This window comes from Mastigoproctus giganteus, chromosome 11 (genome assembly GCF_048544385.1).
Source record: "Mastigoproctus giganteus isolate SK-2022 chromosome 11, ASM4854438v1, whole genome shotgun sequence".
Taxonomy (NCBI): Eukaryota; Metazoa; Arthropoda; class Arachnida; order Uropygi; family Thelyphonidae; genus Mastigoproctus; species Mastigoproctus giganteus.
The window spans coordinates 59,749,889-59,769,904 of record NC_143585.1 but is presented as its reverse complement, the minus strand read 5'-3'; the positions used below and the strand labels follow the sequence as shown (position 1 = coordinate 59,769,904).

Below are 20,016 nucleotides of genomic sequence, written 5' to 3'. Positions count from 1 at the left end.
ATTATGCGGTTGAACTGCTCTGCTATGTGCCTGTGTGTGTGTGTGTGCAGTCGAATGTCTTGTACCAGTTGTGGGGCTTCCTGATCAACTGTTATACTTCTTCCTCCCTAATCTCCCATTCTGTCATCTCTTGTACATTCTTGGGTTTCTTCTTTCTAGATGTATCCAGGGGCACAGCTTTATGGCTAACTTTGCTGCTCCACAGATTTCCTCCGAACTATTCAAGTACCTTCTGGTTGGGAGTCCATTGCCTCCCTTCTCCTCTTGTCCAATTTTTTTCTGTAGAAGGCTCTCCGGTTTTCATCAAATATCCTGTTGTCTGTTTTCTTCTGCGCAGGGCCTATCTTAGGCCTAGGCAAACTAGGCATGTGCCTAGGGCCTGTACTTTGAGGGAGGCCTGTAAATGACAATGGCCACATTCAAAATTGTAATGCGTGACCATGTAGGAACTACGATTTCCAATCCGAATGCAGTCTCGAAGGAGTGTTGCCAATTACATTGTTGACATTTTAGTAACTATAATATCAAACAATATGATAAAAGTATTATGTTTAGGTCTTATTTCTCATTTCCCCATGCCCCTCAGACTTCTTCCGTGACCCCAAACAGGTTGGGACCCACGAGTTGGGAACCTTTGTTTTACATAGATGGTATAGTTTCATTTTTGTCATTTTCTGTAATGAATTTTGATTTTGTTTTGTAGAGTATTAGTTGTTTCAACTCATTTGGAATAATTGAATAAACATCTTATTTTGCAACATAACTGAGTCTCTAAGTAACTAATATATTTTCCTAATTAGCCACCTTTCTCTGTTTAATATTCCACAAATTAATTTTTGTTTTGTGAAATATATTCACTTGCATCAAATAACAAGTATTCAACTGTATGGTATCGAACAAACAGCTGCCTCATCTTAGAGCAGAATAGTATAATATCAGTAATTTAAAAAGCAATTTCAAGCAAGAATTCCACACATCTATCCTGCAACCATCCTTCCTCAATTTGAAATTATGTCCCTTCATGTGTACAATTTGGGCAAGAGGAAGAATGCCATCAGCATTGAGCTTGCTGAATGATGATTGTATTCTTCAAAGCCTTAAAAATTTCACTCAGATAATTTTGCATGTGCCTAGCCTCCAAATGCTACATTAGGATAAATCATGGATTTATTGGACAATTGTTTTCTACAGCAGCATGTTTCAGAGGCAACTAGAAGAAGCAATACTCTTGATCTGATTATCAGCAGTGATTCTCCATGCATTAAGAATCTGCAAATAAAGGAACCACTAGGTGGAAGTGATTACAGTGTCCTGACATGGGAGTTACTCAAAGACGTAACTACCATCAAGGGTAAAGGGAAGTGTATTTGCTCTTGTAAAGGTGACTACAGTGGTCTCAGACAGTGTTTAAATTCTATAAAATGAGACCAGCTGATTATGTTACCAATAGAAAATTCGAAATGGGGAGCATTCAAAGAAGTAATCTTGGAAGCTACTAGGCTTTTTGTCCCAGCTAAGAAATACTGTTCAACGTTTAGGCCTAAATGGCTGTCAGATGAACTAATGAGACTTGTGACAGAGAAGAAAAATGCATGGAATATATATAAAGTATTAAGTGACACAGAAGACTATGGTAGAAAGAAGCTAGTCTGTAATCAAGTCACAAAGGAGGTTAGGCAAGCAAAGGCATATTTTGGCAAAGGTTGCAAAGAGGAACAGCAAAGACATTGTTACTTATTTAAACTCTAGAAGGAAGGGAATGAATCAGATTGGTTCACTTGATATAGATCATTCAATTGTTGACGATCCTGCTGACGTAGCTGACAAAATGTATGTGTATTTTGCATTTACATTCGCACATGAGGAATTCTGTATGAAAGTGGAGGCCAAAAACTTATCAAACTATAGCAGGGAATTAAATGTTTTGTAATAACTGAGAGCAAAGGGGAGGAGAAACTGTGGAAGTTGAACATAAGAAAGGCACCTGGGATGGATGGAATCTATCCAGTTATATTAAAGGAGGCAGCAAAGGAAGTAAGCAAACCCCATAGCCATAATTATGAGAGCTTCCCTGGACTCAGGGGGAGGTACCCATGGACTGGAGATGTGCAAATTTGACCCCGAAAGGAGGATCAAAGGTAACACAAGTAATTACAGACCTGTTAGTTTAACTTCTGTTCCGGAGAAACTAATGGAGGCACTGGTTAAAGAAGCAATGAAAGATCATCTAGACAAGAAGTCAGTTCAGACACGGCACGGGTTTGTTAACGGGAAGTCTTGTCTGACCAATCAGAGTCCATCAGAGGCCCAGAATTTATTAATCTGTTACACACACACCCCCCTAACCCCCCCAAAAACTAGCAGTTTTCCAAACCACCCAACATTGCCCCAACAGCATTATTATTATTATTATGGTGAAGGTAAAGAAAGCCAACACGAGAACGACGAGAAACGTCGGATAACTTACATGGAAAATTAGTTTCTCGATACAGCACTGTAGCGCTGCTCGCTCCGTAAACAGATGGTAGGTGTTATCGGTCAGGAGCAAAGTCGAGAATGATATATTGATTGGCAGGTAGGCATGGCAAATGATGTTCTGATTGGTGTGCAAACATAACACACTTTAGTAGCACTAATGGTAACTTGCCCGCCGACCGGGCTAGCCAGGTGGGTAAAGTGCCTGCCTGGCAACCCAAAGGTCGCAGGTTCGATTCCCACCTCGGGCTTGGATCAAACTACTGCAAAAACCTTGGGAGGTGCATTATGGCCACAGAAGCCTATGCGCCAACAACTACCAAAAAAAAAGTAACTTGCCCTAATCGCACATGCCCTAATGAACGCTTTCCATAATGGTGAAAAAAGGTCAGGTTACCTCCACTTGAATCCCATGGGAGCTTGAACCCCTCCCGAAGTGGAGAGTGTAACCTAACCTTTTTCTTTAGATTCACAGTCATATTTAGAAATACTGCACATTCATAAAAAAATAAAAATTTTTTATGACTGTATTTTTATTTTCTTGTTCAATAATACGCCCTAATGGTGAAAAAAGGTCAGGTTACCTCCACTTGAATCCCATGGGAGCTTAAACCCCCCTCACAAAATGGAGGGGGTAACCTAACTTTTTTCTTTAGAATCATGGGTCGACTGGTGCATAAATTGTTTATTAACAAAATATTAATTTTTTATTACTGTACTTTTATTTTTAAAGACACTCGTGCGGATACACACGTATGATAACATCAATCAACACCTCAATAGCTATTCACATATATATATATATAAAGAATTTTATATATTTATTCATATTTTTTCTTTTCCTATTATTTCCTAACCTAACGTTTAAGGTTAGGTTATGAAAATAACGATAAATAAAGAAACCTTTTCCTTTTTTCGTAACCAAACCTAAATCAACAATATAGTAAAAACACTCATGAACTCCAAAAATCTGTTTTTAATAATGAGAAAAAAAACATAATGAAGAACATAAAAATGAACGGAACAAAACTTTTATTAATTTAGTTTTCATCAAAAAATCAACCTAGATTATTTTCCTTACAAATTTCTTTCATCTTTAAAAGATTCATCGTTGCTATTACCTGTTTACCGTTCATCACAAAACTATTATGCACCATTTTTTACTCATAAATACACATCATAATGCCAACCAATGACTAAACAGTAGCTTGTCGTCTGTTGCACCGACCACCAATCATTTCATCATTTGCCACGCCTACCTGTCATCAATATATCCTCGATTTCGGCTCCATACGGATAACACCTAACGTCTGTTTACCGGGCGAGCAGCGCTAGAGTCCGGTGTCGGGAAACTAATTTTCCGCGTAAGTTATCCGACGTTTCTCGCCGTTCTTGTGTTGGCTTTCTTTACCTTAGCCATTCTTGCACCATATTAGCCATATGGTGCAAGAAAGCCTGAGGCTTATGCTACACCAGCCAAAAAAAAAAAATTTTTCTGAATTACCCCAAGAGAGAGAGAGAGAGAGAGAGAGAGGGGGGGGGAGAACAAGAGTCAGAAGTAGAAGGGAATCACCAAGAAAGAGAAGAATGATGGTATCCAACTCAGGACCCTGGGTGTGCCAAACCCATACTCACCAGATGTGAGCCCCTAGGGTTAGCAGATATTCTTCCCCCCCACTTCTACTATACATTTTTTTTTGGTGTGACAAAAGTCACCAGCTTCCTTGCACTGTACAGCAAATACTAATACTGTGTATCCCATTTCTTCTGTTAATAAATGCAGGCATGCAAAAAATTATATTCCATGAACCTTGTTCAATTGCTGGAGAGCTTGAAATGATCAGCAAGCACCCATGTGAACTCCCTGCTATCATGCTTTAGTAGCATTACCAGATGTACTTTTTAAAAAGTACATGTATGTTTTTTTGTTGCTGCTACTTTTGTACTCTGCATAATTTTTTAGCTCTGTTGGGTGCGGACTCTTTTTTTCAGCTTTAAAATAAACTAGTCACTGACTCCATAAAAGTGGCGGCAAAAAGAAACTTTTCCAAACAGCTGCGAAAGATCATACAGCACTTTGTGGGGGGGGGGGAGTTGGAAGGAGAATCAGTGGCACAACAGAAATTTTATTTGGTGGCGAATGGGGTTAGGAAGTTCATATGTTCCACATCAGTAGTTTTTACAAGTGTTAATATGTGACTCCAGTTACATAAAATTAACATATTTATGTAAATACAATTACTGCAATACAATGTACACGAGTTACCCCTGTACCACACCCCAAAATCTGATACTGTGTCCAGCATACCCAAGTTTTCTGTAAGAGTTTTCGTGGTTTCCAGAACGGACATGACATCCGTCAGGGCTTTCAATACATTATATGTATAAACAGTGGTGCAGCCAAAATTTTGCTGAGGGAGCTCTTTATTCCTCCACACTTCTACTTCTTAAAAATCTTGACAAATCATTTTTGATGTCTATAGATATGTTATCCCCTATTGCAACTACAAACTACTTTGGTACTACTGTGTGCCCTGCCCTGCACTTTCTAATTCCAAGCACTTTCTATATAATCCTGCTTGCAAGCAATATTTGATTCATTGGACTAATACTACATTTTAGAAAAATAATAAAAATAACTTATTAGCAAATATAAAGGAATCTGAACTGTCTGCAAAAAAAATGAACATTCTTCCAGCATTATGTGCCAAAAACTGGGGTGCTGGCCACGGATGCCAGCAAGATATTTTGAAAGTTGGTGCAAAAAAAAAACACTACAGCAGAACATCGATTATCCAAACCACAGCCACTCCAAAAAAAAAAAACATAAAATTACAGTATCTACTTTTAGTGTACTAGTTGTTATGGTGAAATATTACTCCTGCCTGTTGATGCATTCGTTTCTGATTATTTATTTAAAGATATATGCAGTATAACACAGAAATAGTCTTAATTTGTCATTACAGAGTTAAAAATCAAATGTTGGCTTTAGCTACTGTGTGGACCCAAGACAGTCTCCTGTGACCTGTTGCACTGTCTGTTGTACCGTTGTGAGCATGGGAGTATGATGGGGAGGAGCGGTTAGTTTTCACTCAGCCTGCTGCGAGCCACTGCAGTGTGAAGTTATTTCAGGCATTTTCTTTCTAATCACGCAATGTTCGAGTTTTTGTTTGTGGCTATTTCAAAGTGAAATATTGTGTCATTTTGCCTTTTCATTTTAATACTGCTGCCCTTTTGTGTTAATAATGGTGTCTACAGACAAAAGAAACTGCAATGTGTTGTGAATAGAAGACAAGATAACAATTTATTATTATTATTATTATTATTAATGGTGCAAGGAAGCCTGAGGCTTATGCTGCACCAGCAAAAAAAAAAAAAAAATTTTTGAATTACCCCCAAGAGAGAGAGTCAGAAGTAAAAGGGAATCACCAAGAAAGAAAAGAATGATGATATCCAGCTCAGGACCCTGGGTGTGCCAAGCCCATATTCACCAGATGTGAAACCATGGGGAGTTTATTAATACACTGGAAAAGGGCAAAACCAGTGTATCTCTTGCTAAGATTTTTATGTTGGTAAAGCAACCAGGTCTGACATAAAGAGCAGAAAAAATGAAATTTTTAAGTTTACTTCAAAGTTAAACAATGAAAGTGGTTCTAAAAAAAGGAAAACTCTGAAAAATGCTAGTGAAGAGAAATTAGAAGACACTGTTGGTTTCTACAAAAGAGAAGTCAAGGTGAACCTATTTCTGGACCTCTGATATGAGAAAATGCATTACAATTGAATCAAAATTTTAAAAGCCCATCTGAATTTAAAGCCAGTATAGCTGGCTGTAAATTTTCAAATCTCACCACGGTATAAGGGAGCTTGAAATTCAAGGAGAAGCTCTATCAGGTGATGTCCCGGTAGCAGAAGCTTTTAAAGAATCTTTTCTGAAAATGGTGGAGGAAGAAGGTTTTCCAAGGATGACGTTTACAATGCAGATGAAACTGGTCTTAATTGGAAGTCACTCTTTGGTAACTCACTTGCATAAAAATGTGAAATGGCTGCTCCTCATTTCAAAGCTAACAAATAGCATGTTACAGTTATGATGTGTGAAAATGCAAGTAAGCAGCATGTTTTACCATTGCTGGTGATTGGGAAATCCAAGATGCTTTAAAGGTGTAAAGTGCCTACCAGTACGATATAAAGGGCAGAAAAATGCTTGGGTGAATTCCAACTTTTTTTTGAATTGGTTTAGCCAAGATTTATTCCAAGTGTGAAGAGGCATCGAGAAAATGAGGGTAAAGCTGGTATAATTTTCTTTATTATCGATAATGAACCATCCTATCTTCTTCTTGAAAAAATGAATTCAATTGATGAGAGCTTCATTGTCAGGTAAAAACCTGACAATGAAGATGTTATAGACAAGATGTTATAGAAAAACTAAAAAAAGATGTATGAAAAAAAAAAAAAAAAACAGGCTTGGGTCGCTTGCTGCTACCAGAGGAACATGAAGAGAGCATGGCTGAGTTTTGAAAATAGCTCAACATTATCTGAGAATGATCTTCTATAATCAATGGTTTGACTGCAGATGACCATTCTCAGATAGCTGCCAAACTAAATGAGTATTTTGCATCTACATTCACACATGAAGTTATTCAAGGAGAAGAGGGCCAGATGTTTATCAAACTCTAACAGGGAGTTAAATGTTTTTTTAATAACTGAGAGAAAAGGTGGAAGAGAAATTTTTGAAGTTAAACATAAGAATAGCACCTGGGGTGTATGGGATCTATCCAGTTATATTAAAGGAGGCAGCAAGGGAAGTAAGCAAACCTTTAGCCATAATTATGAGAGCATCCTTGGACCTTGGGGAAGTCCCCATGGACTGGAGATGTGCATATATATCTCCAATTCATAAATGGAGATCAAAGGGTGACAAAAGTAATTACAGATCTGTTAGTTTGACTTCTGTTCCAGGGAAGATAATGGAGTCACTTGTTAAAGAAGCATTGCAGGATCATTTAGACAAGACAGCAATAATAATACAGACACAGCATGGGTTTGTCAAGGGGAAGTCTTGTCTGACCGATTTCATTGGATACTATGATGTGGTCACAAAGGAACTGGATGCAAAAAATAATTTTGATATCATATACTTGGATTTCAGGAAAGCTTTTGATATTGTTACACATGGAAGACTACTCTGTACAAATTGGAGCAGTAGGCATTAAGGGCAAGTCACTACAATGAATAAAAGGATGGTTGAGTGAGAGAAGACAGAAAGTGGTGGATACTGCTCTTCGTGGACAAATGTTATTAGTGGAGTTCGGTGTTGGGCCCATTGTTGTGTAAATATATATTTATCAATGATGTTGATGAAGGTATATCAAGCTGAATGTCAAAGTTTTCAGATGATACAAAGGTTGGCAGGGTTGTTAATAACAGTAATGACAGTATGCTGCTGCTGCTGCAACAAGATCTGGAAAAGGTGGGTAGATGGGCTGAGAAGTGGCAACTGAAGTTTAACATTGACAAATCCCAGGGACTCACATCTGGTGAGTATGGGCTTGGCACACCCAGGGTCCTGAGCTGGATATCATCATTCTTCTCTTTCTTGGTGATTCCTTTCTAATTCTGACTCTCTCTCTCTCTCTCTCTCTCTCTCTCTCTCTCTCTCTCTCAGGGTACTTGGGAATTTTTTTTGGCTGGTGCAGCATAAGCCTCAGGTTTTCTTGCACCATATGGCTAATAATAATAATAATAATAAATGCAAAGTACTGCATATGGATAGCAGTAGCTCCAGAGAAATGTACCAAGTATGTGGTGTTACACTGAGGGTTGTGGAGAATGAAAGAGACCTGGGGCCAATTGAGCAGTCAGAAATGAAGTTTTCTGAGCAGTGCAGACAGACAGCCAGAGTAGGTCATGCGGATCCTGACAATGATATACAGGAATTTTGGAGCAGGGATAAGGAGGTGATTATCCCCTTGTGTAAGGCAATGGTCAGGCCACACCTTGAGTACTGCAAACAGATCTGAAAGCCTCACTTTAGGAAGGATGTAGAGTTGCTAGAACGAGTACAGAGAAGGGCAACAAGACTGGTGAAGGGAATAAAGGGGTGCTCTTATGAAGAAATGCTTAAGTTCTGCAAATTGCAGCTTCTGAAGACTAGGCACATGCGAGGCAATCTGGGTGAGGCATATAAGGCCTTGAATGGATTGAGCAGGCTCAATGCTCATAGAATTCTTCCTCAGATTACAAACCTGAGGGGACATAGATTCAAACTGAGGAAAGCCAGTTGTAGAATAGATGTGCGGAAGTTTGCCTTTAGCCAGCGAGTAGTTGATTGCTAGAACAAACTTCCATCTGTTGTTGTGGAAGTTGATAGCTTAAATAAATTCAAGGCAGAACTAGACAAACATTTGGAATGAATGGATCAGTGAAATGGGAATTTTTTTTTTTTTTTTTGGCTGATACTGTATAAGCTTGTTTTCTTGTATCATTTGCCTTTACAAATGCTAATTAAGGATTGTTGCTACATGCTAGCAGATGCCTGGAACATGATGTTGTTGGAGAGAAATTTGAAAAATGGCATGGCATAAACTTTGGGTTTGTTTGTTTCTTTGTTATTTGGTTTTTAGGAGCATTAGCAACTAAGGCCATATTACTCCGGGAATATGCGGTGGTCATTCCCTGACCTTTCCGCATCCTCCGTATTTGGTAGTGACGGGCTCGAACCCCGGTCTAATCCAGAATCTTGCGCTACGCACTGCTGCTCCTTCCCACCTGGCTACGGGGCACATAAACTTTGGGGTGCTGCCGAAGAGATGGTCACACATGCAAGATTTGAATGAAGACGCAGGTGAGATTGTAACTTTTTTTTCACGGATTTCCAGGGTTTTCCGAGTGTGGGCAAGATGATGCAGAGGAATGGTTAAACAACAATGCTGATGATCCATATTTTAACTGAAGAAGAAATTGTTTCATTAGTCCAGGATGAAGAACGTGCTGACCTTAACCAAGGTGATTCTGATGGTGAAGAAGAGGGAGCGGGCCCACTCATGCGGAGGCCTTCACTGGCTAGAAACTGCAATGGCATAGTGTGAACAACTGACTGAATGCAGTTCTACATAGATATTGCTGTTAAAGAGGATGAGAGACCTCACAGCGAAAAAAAAGACAATTTCGAACGGTTCAAAGAAAAATTGAAGATTACATATTTTAAAAAATAAACCTTCCCAAGATTCATTATACTCTTATTTGTGTGCAATTACTTGTTTTTGTTTATTTCTGTTTATGTAAAAAAAATGTGATTTATAGTTGAAATCATGTAAAACAATTAGGTAAGTTCAAAATAAATGTAATATACAGGGTGTCTCAAAAATATTGGTAAAACGTTTAAGGGAGGCAGGTAACATCTAAAGGAATGTGAATCGCATAGGAACCCATAACCGGAAACGTCACGGGAAAGTAGTAACAGAGGCACAAGAAGCAGAAATGACACAAGACAGTAATCAGTGACAAACATTTATTTGACATAATATTAACAATGGAGTACGAGATGGATCCATTTCATGATGTTACAACAGATGCTCGAAGGTTCCACCATGAGATGCGATGCATGCATGACACCGACGCAGCATGGATTGGCAGACACGGTCGAACACACCTGGAGTTTCTTTGACAGTATCAGCAGCAGCGTAGACGAGTCTCGCCATGAGATCCATTTCCATCTCCACAGGTGATTCATACACGATAGATTTGAGGGCCCTCCCACAGAAATAAATCAAGGCTCGATAAATCAGGTGAGGATGGGGGCCAGGCAACGGGTCCATCACGGCCAATCCATCAACGCCCAAAACGCCTGTTCAAATGGTCACCAACACACCTTCCATAATGGGCAGGCGCCCCGTCATGTTGAAACCAAATGTTGCATCTCACATTTGCTGAAACATCGTCAAGTAACCCTGGTAGAACGTGTTCAAGAAAGATCCGATATTTAGCGAAGTTCATGTGGAATGGTAACAGGTATGGGCGGACTAAGCAGTCACCGACCATACCTGCCCACACATTTATTGCGAAGCGATGTTGTGCCACATGGGAGTTGTCATGAGCCCACATATGAGCATTGTGCTGATTGAATAAGCCTTCCCGAGTGAAATAAGCCTCATCCGTGAACAAAACATAGGCTGGAAAATTCAAGTCTTGAACACTTTCTTGGAGAAACCACTGCGCAAAAGCCACACGTGCAGGATGATCTTGGAGGAGCAGTAACTGAAACCTTTGGAGATGAAAGGGGTGTGTGGAATCGTCGTGCCAGACACGTTGTACAAAAAACCACAAACCACGCAAAAGCCACACGTGCAGGATGATCTTGGGGGAATCAGTAACTGAACTCTTTGGAGATGAAAGGGGCATACGGAATCGTTGTGACAGACACGCTGCAACAAGACACTCCTAAGGCAGAGGCAACGGCACGTGTGCTGGTAGTAGGATTATTCTGGACGGCATTCAACACACTTTCTCCCATGGCGGCAGTTCGCGCTGAACGTGGTCTGCCAGCACTACTTCTGTTACCTCTAAATGACCCATAATCGCACAAACTTTGATGCACATGCACAAACAAACGGTGGTCCGGTACATGTCTGTCTGGGAAGCGTTCTCCATAAATTCGTTGAGCGGCTCGTCCACTGCCCTCTGCTAATCCATATACTAGGTGCATGTCTACCAGCTCACAGTTCGTATATCGATGCATGCTCTTCGTGCGACGACTACTGCGCTGTCTACCGACTTACGGTGACGTTTCCAGTTATGGGTTCCTATGCGATTCACATTCCTTTAGATGTTACTTACCTCCCCTAAACGTTTGTACCAATATTTTTGAGACACCCTGTATTATATAAATTGTTCCTTCAAAACATTTTGGTTATTATTTACAAACCGTTTCCTAAATCAATTATTTTTTATAATACTTCATATTTCAAAATACAGTAGCAATAACCTTGCGTACAATAATTTAATTGTAGGCATAATTACACTTTGTTTTTTATAAACTGGGTATTCTCATGTGTTTAATTATCCCAAACTATTTGATTAACCGAACCAACCCTGTTCCCAATTAGTTAGGATAATCAACGTTCTACTGTATTACATTAGGGTCACCTGGTAAGTTATTACATATACCTATGGGTATATGTAATAACTGAATTCTAAAAAATTCAGAATAACAGATAACGAAATAACATTAGAGGGGTTAAGGGAAGCTTAATGATATTACCTCTATAATTTTTTTTAAGATACACATAAAAAGTATGTATCTGAAACTAATTTATTAGTTTAATGGAAGCATAAGAGAAGAATCTATCAAGGGAATGAATTCTTTTACATAATGGAATTAACTTTGATTTTGCTTTTGCTTTCTTGAGGGATTGTGCCCTCCCATTTTGCTCCATAATACAAGGTTATCCCAGTTTGAGCTGTATAATTTTTTTAAAAAAAAATTCAATACCGTGGTAGGATTATCCCGTGTATGGGAGTATATTCAAGGTTTCTATAATGTTGCATTCTAGGTCTAGTATACTCAAATCCTGATTTAAAATAAACTCAATAATAATATTGTACTCTACTGAATGGATGCCACTCAGATTAGAGTTGGCAGCAACAGACAAAACCTCAGCAACATATAACTGAGAAAAAAGTGAGATTTAACATATTTCATTATAGTGTGTTGATATGTTTAACATATTTCATTATAGAGACATGGATAAGGTCTTCATGGAGCACCCATAACCTATGAAATGCAGGATTTAAATAGAAGCTTTTCATCAAAAGAATATAATGATATACTTATTTGCAATTTGTAATAAGAGCATCATTTAATTTAGAGTTATTAAGTGAAGCTCCATGACTTGAATCAGAGTTAGCTCAGATCTTCAAAGTATCTTATACCTCTTCCACTTTCCTTTCAGTTATCACAAAGTCATTTAGCTCTCGACTGTAGTTTGATAACTTCTGGCATCTCCTTCCTTATGTGTTAATATAAATGTAAAATACCTAATCAATTTGTCAGCAATCTGAGCAGAGTTATCAAAGAATCAAATAACAGACATTGTAGGAATATCGGAGACTTTGCGCCACTCAGACGTGAGAGAGAGATTAACCCATTGACATCAAGTGGCCCAATGTGATTCAATCTCTTCCTTCTATTGTTATATGAGCACAGAAGCCTTTGCTTCTTTTCTTCGCATTCTTTGCTAGAGATTAAATGTAATATAAGTAATACTTCCCAAAGATAAAAAGAAAAAAAAAAAAAAAAGGAAAGTACAATACTTCTCAAATGAATAATTTTATTTTTATTTTATTATTATCTTAACCACGCCGATGTTGCAAAGGCATTACAATTATTTATTCTAAATTAATGATTATTCGACGACAGAAACAAATAATACTACTGAACCTAATTACAACTTACGTCCCTGATTTGAAGGAGTTCAAAACAATATCGTATTGTACCTCATATCAGTTAAAACTGTAAGCTTCCAGTGTTTTACACTATGCCGTCTTTATTTCAAACGAAAGAATGCATTCAAGGAAGTTTCTTTTATTTTCTAAACTTGCTTATCTTCGGTATCATAAATTTTTTAATACCGGAATTGGCGATAAAACCAGTTGGTTCCTAAAAATCACGGTAGCCAAAAAAAAAAAAAAAAAAAAAAAAAGCAACGTGCAAAAAAAAAATTAATTAAAATAAAGAATGTATGTATGCGTGAATTTCACATACAAACATCCGTCAGTTGTATAAGTAGGGTTGTAATCGGTGGGAATCAAAAATTTTAAGAACCGGTTCTCTATCACCTCACTCCCCCTTTTCAATGTAAAAAAGAAAAAACAAACTTAGTTTATTAAAAATTTTATTTTTCCTTCAAGTACTGTACAGTACTTCCAAATTGAAAGTTGATTATAATCATACTGTTTATTTCCTCCATCTTTCACTCACTTGTCATCGTCTGTGTAGCTTAATCCTAGCCACAGAGAAGTATGATTTGTTACTACTCTGTGCTCCTAGTCATGTTCAAACAAACGCAGCGGGGTCACAGGAATCCAATGGAAGGCCAATCAGGTTAATCGTCACCAAATTTGCAGCATTCTGGACTGTGAGGCGGCTTCTTTTATCTGAATATATAATATCCATCCAAAAGTTAAGAATTAGTTTTAGCAATCTGCAGGTAAAGGAACCACTAGGTGGCAGCAATCACAGTGTTGCTGAAGTGGGATTTATTCTAAGAGGTAACTACCATCAGGGGAAAAAGGGAAGGGTTTTACTTTCGTGAAGGTGACTACAGTGGTTTGAGACAGTATTTAAATTCTATACGGTGGGAGGAACTGATGACGTTACCAACAGCAAATTCAAAATGGGAAGCATAAGAACTAATCTTGGAATCTACTAGGCTTTTCATTCCAACCAAGAAATATTGTGCAAGATTTAGGCCTAAATCGCTGTCAGATGAACTAATTAGACATTTGGCAGAGAAGACAATGCATGGGATAAATATAAATTAACAGGTGGCACAGAAGCCTATGATAGATAAGCTAGTTTGTAACCAAGTCACAAAGGAGATTAGGCAGGCAAAGGCAGTATACGAGAAATCTTTGGCAAAGGATGCAAAGAAAAACAGCAAAGAGTTCTTTACTTATGTAAACTCTAGAATGAAAGGGATAAATCAGCTTGGTCCACTTGATATCACTGGTTCAACTGTTGATGATCTTTCTCTGATAGCTAACAAACTAAATGAATATTTTGCATCTAAATTCACACATGAGGAGTTATTCACGTAGGGCAATGCCAGAGGTGTATTAAATTATGGCAGTAAGCTAGATAATCTTGTAATAACTGAGAGTAAAGTGGGGGGAATTTTTTTTAAGATAAACTTAAGAAAGGCACCTGGGGTGAATGGAATCTATCTAATTTATTATTATTATTATTAGCTACATGGAGCAAGAAAGCCTGAGTCTTATACACCAGCCAAAAAAAAAAAAAAAAAAAAAATCCTCAGTTACCCTGAGAGAGAGAGAGTCAAAAGTAGAAAGGAATCACCAGGAAAGAGAAAAATGATGACATCCACCTCAGGACCCTGGATGTGCCAAGCACATGCTCAACAGATGTAAGTCCCTTGGGTTTTAAAGGAGGCAGCAAAGGAAGTAAGCAAACCCTTAGCCATTGATATGAGAGCTCTCTTGGACTCAGGGGAGGTACCCATGGATTCGAGATGTGCAAATGTGAAACCAATCCACAAAGGAGGATCAAAGGGAGACACAGGTAAATTACAGACCTGTAAGTTCTGTTCCAGGGAAATTAATGGAGGTACTAGTTAAAGAAGCATTGCAGGATCATCTAGACAAAACTTCTGCTATAGGAAACAGCATGGGTTTGTTAAGGGGAAGCAGAGGCGTAGCTAGGTTTTTGGCGCCCTTGGCAAATTCGCGGCTATGCGCCTTTTTATGATAATTAGTGAAACCATCGTAAAAAGGCGCGTAAATAAAATAATAATAAGTACAGTCTGACTTTTATTTAACGAACTTCTTTATACAAGAATTTTCTGTTTAGCGAATTTTTTTGAATTCCCCTTCGCAATTACATTTAAAATAGTGCTTATAGAACAATGAAAATTTTCTATATGATATTACGTGGTTAACGGATTACGAGGGATATAACTGGGTATGCCTTGTTCGCCCCTCTCGCCTTCTAGAAATTTAGGCAACAGTGCTGTTGCTAAGCACAATGGTAATCTCTTTTGCTTAAAAGAATACCATCGGCAATTTAGTGGTACCCACAAAACCTATCCAACTTTCTGTCCCACATTTGATTGGATACTATGATGTGGTCAAAAAGGAGCTGGAGGCAAAAAATAATTTTGATGTGATACACTTGGATTTCAAGAAAGCTTTTGATACTATTGCACATGGAACAAATTGGAGGAGTATGGTAGTAAGGGCAAGTTGCTACAATGGATAAAATGGTGATTGAGTGGGAGACGACAGAGACTGGTAACCAATGGACTCCTCTTTGTGGAATAATATTATTAGTGGAGTTCCCCAGGATATTGGGCCCAATGCACACCCAGGTTTCTGAGCTGGATAACATCATTCTTCTCTTTCTTGGAGATTCCCTTCTACTTTTGACTTTTTCTCTCTCTCTCTTTCAGGGTTATTCGGGAACTTTTTTTTTTCCTGGTGCAGCATAAGCCTCAGGCTTCCTTGCATTCTATGGATATTAATAATAATAATAATAATAATAATGTTGTTTTGTATATTTATCAATGATATTGTTGAAGGTATATCAGGCTTAATGTCTACGTATGCAGGTAATACAACGGAGTTGTTAATGACAGTAATGGGAGTGTGCTACTACAACAGGATCTACAAAATTTGGGCAAAAGAGTTGAGGTGTGGAAACTCAAGTTTAACATTGACATATGCAAAGTACTGCATATGGGTAGAAAAGGAAACCCAAAGACACGAACTAACTGTGTGGTATGATACTTAGGGTGGTAGAAAATGAAAAAGACCTGGGAGTAAATGTGCAGTCAATTATGAAGTTTTCTGAACTGTGCAGACAGGCTGCCAGAGCAGGTCATGGGATCTTGTCAATGATATACAAGAATTTTGCGAGCAGAGATAAGGAGGTGATACCACTATCCCCTTATATAAGGCAATGGTCAGGCCACAACTTGCGTACTGCATACAGGTCTGGAGACCTCAATTTAGGAATGATGTAGAGCTGTTGGGGCAAGAACAGAGAAGGGCAACCAGATTAGTGAGGGGAACGAAGGGGAATTCTCTCTCTCTTACCAAGAAAGGCTCAAGTTCTACAAATTTCAGCTTCTGCAGAGTAGGCACTTGCGAGGGGGTGATCTGATTGAGGCGTATAAGGCCTTGAATGGGTTGAGCAGGCTTAATTCTGTTGGGATTAAATTCTACCTATTGTTCAGATTACGATCCGGAGGGAGCATAAATTCAAATGTAGAAAGACAGTTATAGAATAAATGTGCGGAAATTTGCCTTAGCTAGCGGGTAGTTGATTGCTGGAACAGACTTCCATCTGTTGTTATGGAAATTGATAGCTTAAATAAATTCAAGGAGGAAATGGACAAACGTTTAGAGAGAATGGATGTGTGAAATGGGGTGTTTTTTTTTTTTTTTTTTTTTTTTTTTGGCTGATGCTACATAACCTTGTATCACATACCTCTGCTGCTACTACTACATACCGAGGAGTCGAGCTGGTCAACTACTTTCTGTGTGTCCATAGCCAGTGGACGTATCTAGGGTGTTCCACATTCGGACAATAGACTCTGGTCAATCTTCTACTGTAAGCACCCTGCTTGAGTTTTATGAGAGAGTGGTTTTCCTGTACCCCAACAGAGGGTGATCTGTTGTTTCGTTGAAGTGAATATCGGAATCGTCTGCAAACTTAGACATTAAGCCTGATATACCTTCATCAATATCATTAATAAATACAGAAAAGAACAATGGAATGGTATCTCGGATTAGTAATCTCAATCTTATGGCGGCAGAAGGCTGTGAGACAATTCTAGTTGATAAACAGGAAAACCTCTTGGCTTTCCAAGCTTTTGCAACTGCAATATTTCTTAGGCAGAAGACTCTTCTGCATCTGGAAGCCTTGGATTTGTAATGCGGTATGGCGTATGCCAAATCACCTAGAATTCTGTGAAACCGTGGAGGCTTGAGTCTGCTATATCCACTGCAACTCCAGCTCTTTGTGCTCGCATTTCCGTTCTCGGCAGCTCCTTATATTGGCATTTCTGTTCTCGGCAGCTCCTTGTGCTGGAATCTCTGCTCTCTGCAGCTCCGGACGCTGGTATTTCTCTTATCGGCAGCTCCTAGCACTGCTGGCTTTCCAACAGACTGTGACCAGATACAGATCTTTCCAAGGAATTTTGGACTTTGAAATTTAATTATATGAATATTTTATTTTTTATGTAATCTGAGTATTTTTCAATTTATACATATCAATCTTTTTTGGTCATGGCAGGTTTTCCCCTCCCTGTACTTGGGTAAACAGGAGAGGGAGTATATAAGAGTACTGCTAAATTATGTGTAACTGACAGCGAGGTTTTCAATGGTTGCCTGGGACCGCTTTATGTAATAAATATCAATATCAATCGCCAAACCTCACCTAGTAGTTCTTAAACCCACTACTCTAGATAGACACCAAACCAGCGAGGAAGTAAAAAAGACAGTGATGGACTCCCTGACCGAGGACTTTAGGACGGCCATAATAAAATCGATACGGAAAACTAGCACCACTGGGGTGATTATTGAAACTGAATCCAGCCACGATGCCAACCTTATCTTGATACTAAGAACTAAGATCCCAACACTTGGCCTCACGGCAGCAGCACCACCACCCAGGAAGAAAGAAACCTCCATAGCCATCTATGACGTATACAAATCCTTAATCCAGCCACAATCTGCAATTAAATATACAGACCCAACCTACAACAGGAACTACCTAACGAAGACCTTGCGAGTGTTATTATCTCTAAATATCAGACAAGAAGCAGGTATGGCAACTCCATAAACTGGGTTGTAGAGCTTACTCCAGATGCATGGAAGATTCTCATATGGCGACAAGAATATTCATAAACTGGGAATCGCACCGGTACAGAGTGTGTAGCAGTACCCAAGTGCTTCCGCTGCTGTCACTTTGGACACACAAGCCACAGTGTGCCCAAATCTTGACCTGTGACCATTGCACAACTTTTAAACTGCCCCAAGGAACAGGAACCAACGTGTGCAAACTGCAAAAGCCTGGAACTCCCACACACATTCCATTCGTGACAGTAAATGCCCAGTATACCTTAAAGCCAAGAGTACCTACCAGTAAAGAATTGAATATGGGGACTCTGCCTAAACAATATAACCACAAGTGCATAAATTTCATTCAGATCATGTGCAGCTGGCCAAAGCTGTGGCAGGCCAGATACGAAAAAAGGCAGATGAAGAAAACTGCGATATCATACTCATACAAGAAACCTATGCGGTGGCTAATGAAGTCCGGGGATACGCAACATCCGATTTAACTGTCCGAAACACCCTGGACAGCCATTCTGGTTAGGAACCCGAACCTAACAGACCACAGGGCCATCTCCTTCAATCTATCTAGACATCTCGATAGTACTCCTCTCATATTATATACGATATCCTCAGATACTCCACCAAAACAGCTGATTGGAATGCCTTCAAGGACAATATAAAATCAAAGCTACAAATGGATACATCCCAACTATACCATCTTGATTCACAGGAAAATCTCTCCCTCTTAACAACCACAATCCAACAAGCATGTGAGAGAACTATGAAAAAACGTCAAAAGCACCTAAAAACAGTCCCTTGGTGGTGGTGGTGGTGGTGCAGGGAACTAGAAAACCTAAGGCGCCAAGTTCACACTGCCTGAAAAGCCTTCCAGAGAGCGAAGCACTCCTGGCCTCCTGCTGAGGTTCAGGCTCTACGGGAAGTATACAGGAGATATCATAACGACTACACAAGCCTCATTCGGCACAAAAAGAAAGTGTCTTGGCAGAACCTTGTGACAACTACTGATAACGCAGATCCTTGGGGGAGTCTTTTATCACATTGTTATGAACAAGCTGCCCAGGGGAGAGATGTTAAATGCAACCCTGACTCCTGATGGCAATCCAACACATACATGGGCTGAATCCATGAATAATATTCTGAATGCCCTACTTCAGACTGATGAGTCCTGTCAATGATGAACAAAAGCAAATTGAACAAGACAACCAGGCCTTCTCCAGCAATAAAATAGAACCTCCTTTCTCCTCTGAAGGAAATGAACAAAGCACTTGACAGAACAAAAATAAATAAATGCCCTGGTCATGATAATATTGAGGCTGAGGTCATCAAGAAAGCAGCAACACATCTCCCGAACCACCTATTAGCACTGTTCAACAAATGCCTTGCGAAAGGAATTTTCCTTGATTCTTGGAAACAGGCGGTGCTTCGACTCATCCTAAAAGGTCCAAATAAAGATCCTACTCTACCCAAATCTTACCGCCCCATTGCTCTTCTGCCGGTCTTGGGAAAGGTAATGGAGCGGCTGCTTCAATCCAGATTATCCACCTACTACCAGACAGCCAACTTAGACTCTCCAAAGCAGTATGGCTTTAAGCCAGGATGCTCCACTGAAGACGCTATGAACAATCTCCTCAACACAGCAAACTCAACCACAGAAAAATATCTACTGACTATCTCCATTGACTTTGCTGGTGCCTTTGATTCCAGCAGGTGGCCTAGCATTGTCAGATTACATCAACTCAATATTCCACTCAATCTCTACCGCTGTCTCCAGAACTACCCCTTCAACCGCTCAGTAACTGTTCAAACAAATTTTCAGAAAACCTCCCGACCAGTTCTTAGAGGGTGTCGACAGGGCTCAGTTCTTGGGCCCTACTTCTGGAACTTAATACTAGATGAATTTCTTCTTATGAATCTAGGTCCTGTGGAGTGCATGCCTATGCAGATGAC

General features: G+C 39.3%; 1 protein-coding gene across 1 annotated transcript in view; it reads right to left on the bottom strand.

The window, feature by feature from the left end:
• Positions 1–13,004, bottom strand: part of LOC150078038 (methylcrotonoyl-CoA carboxylase beta chain, mitochondrial-like) — a 184,729-nt gene extending 171,725 nt beyond the window's left edge. The window contains exon 1 of the mRNA XM_090384438.1: positions 12,926–13,004. The gene's annotated coding sequence lies outside the window, so the exon portion shown is untranslated. The remainder of the gene's footprint in view (positions 1–12,925) is intronic.
• Between the last annotated feature and the right edge of the window lie 7,012 nt (positions 13,005–20,016).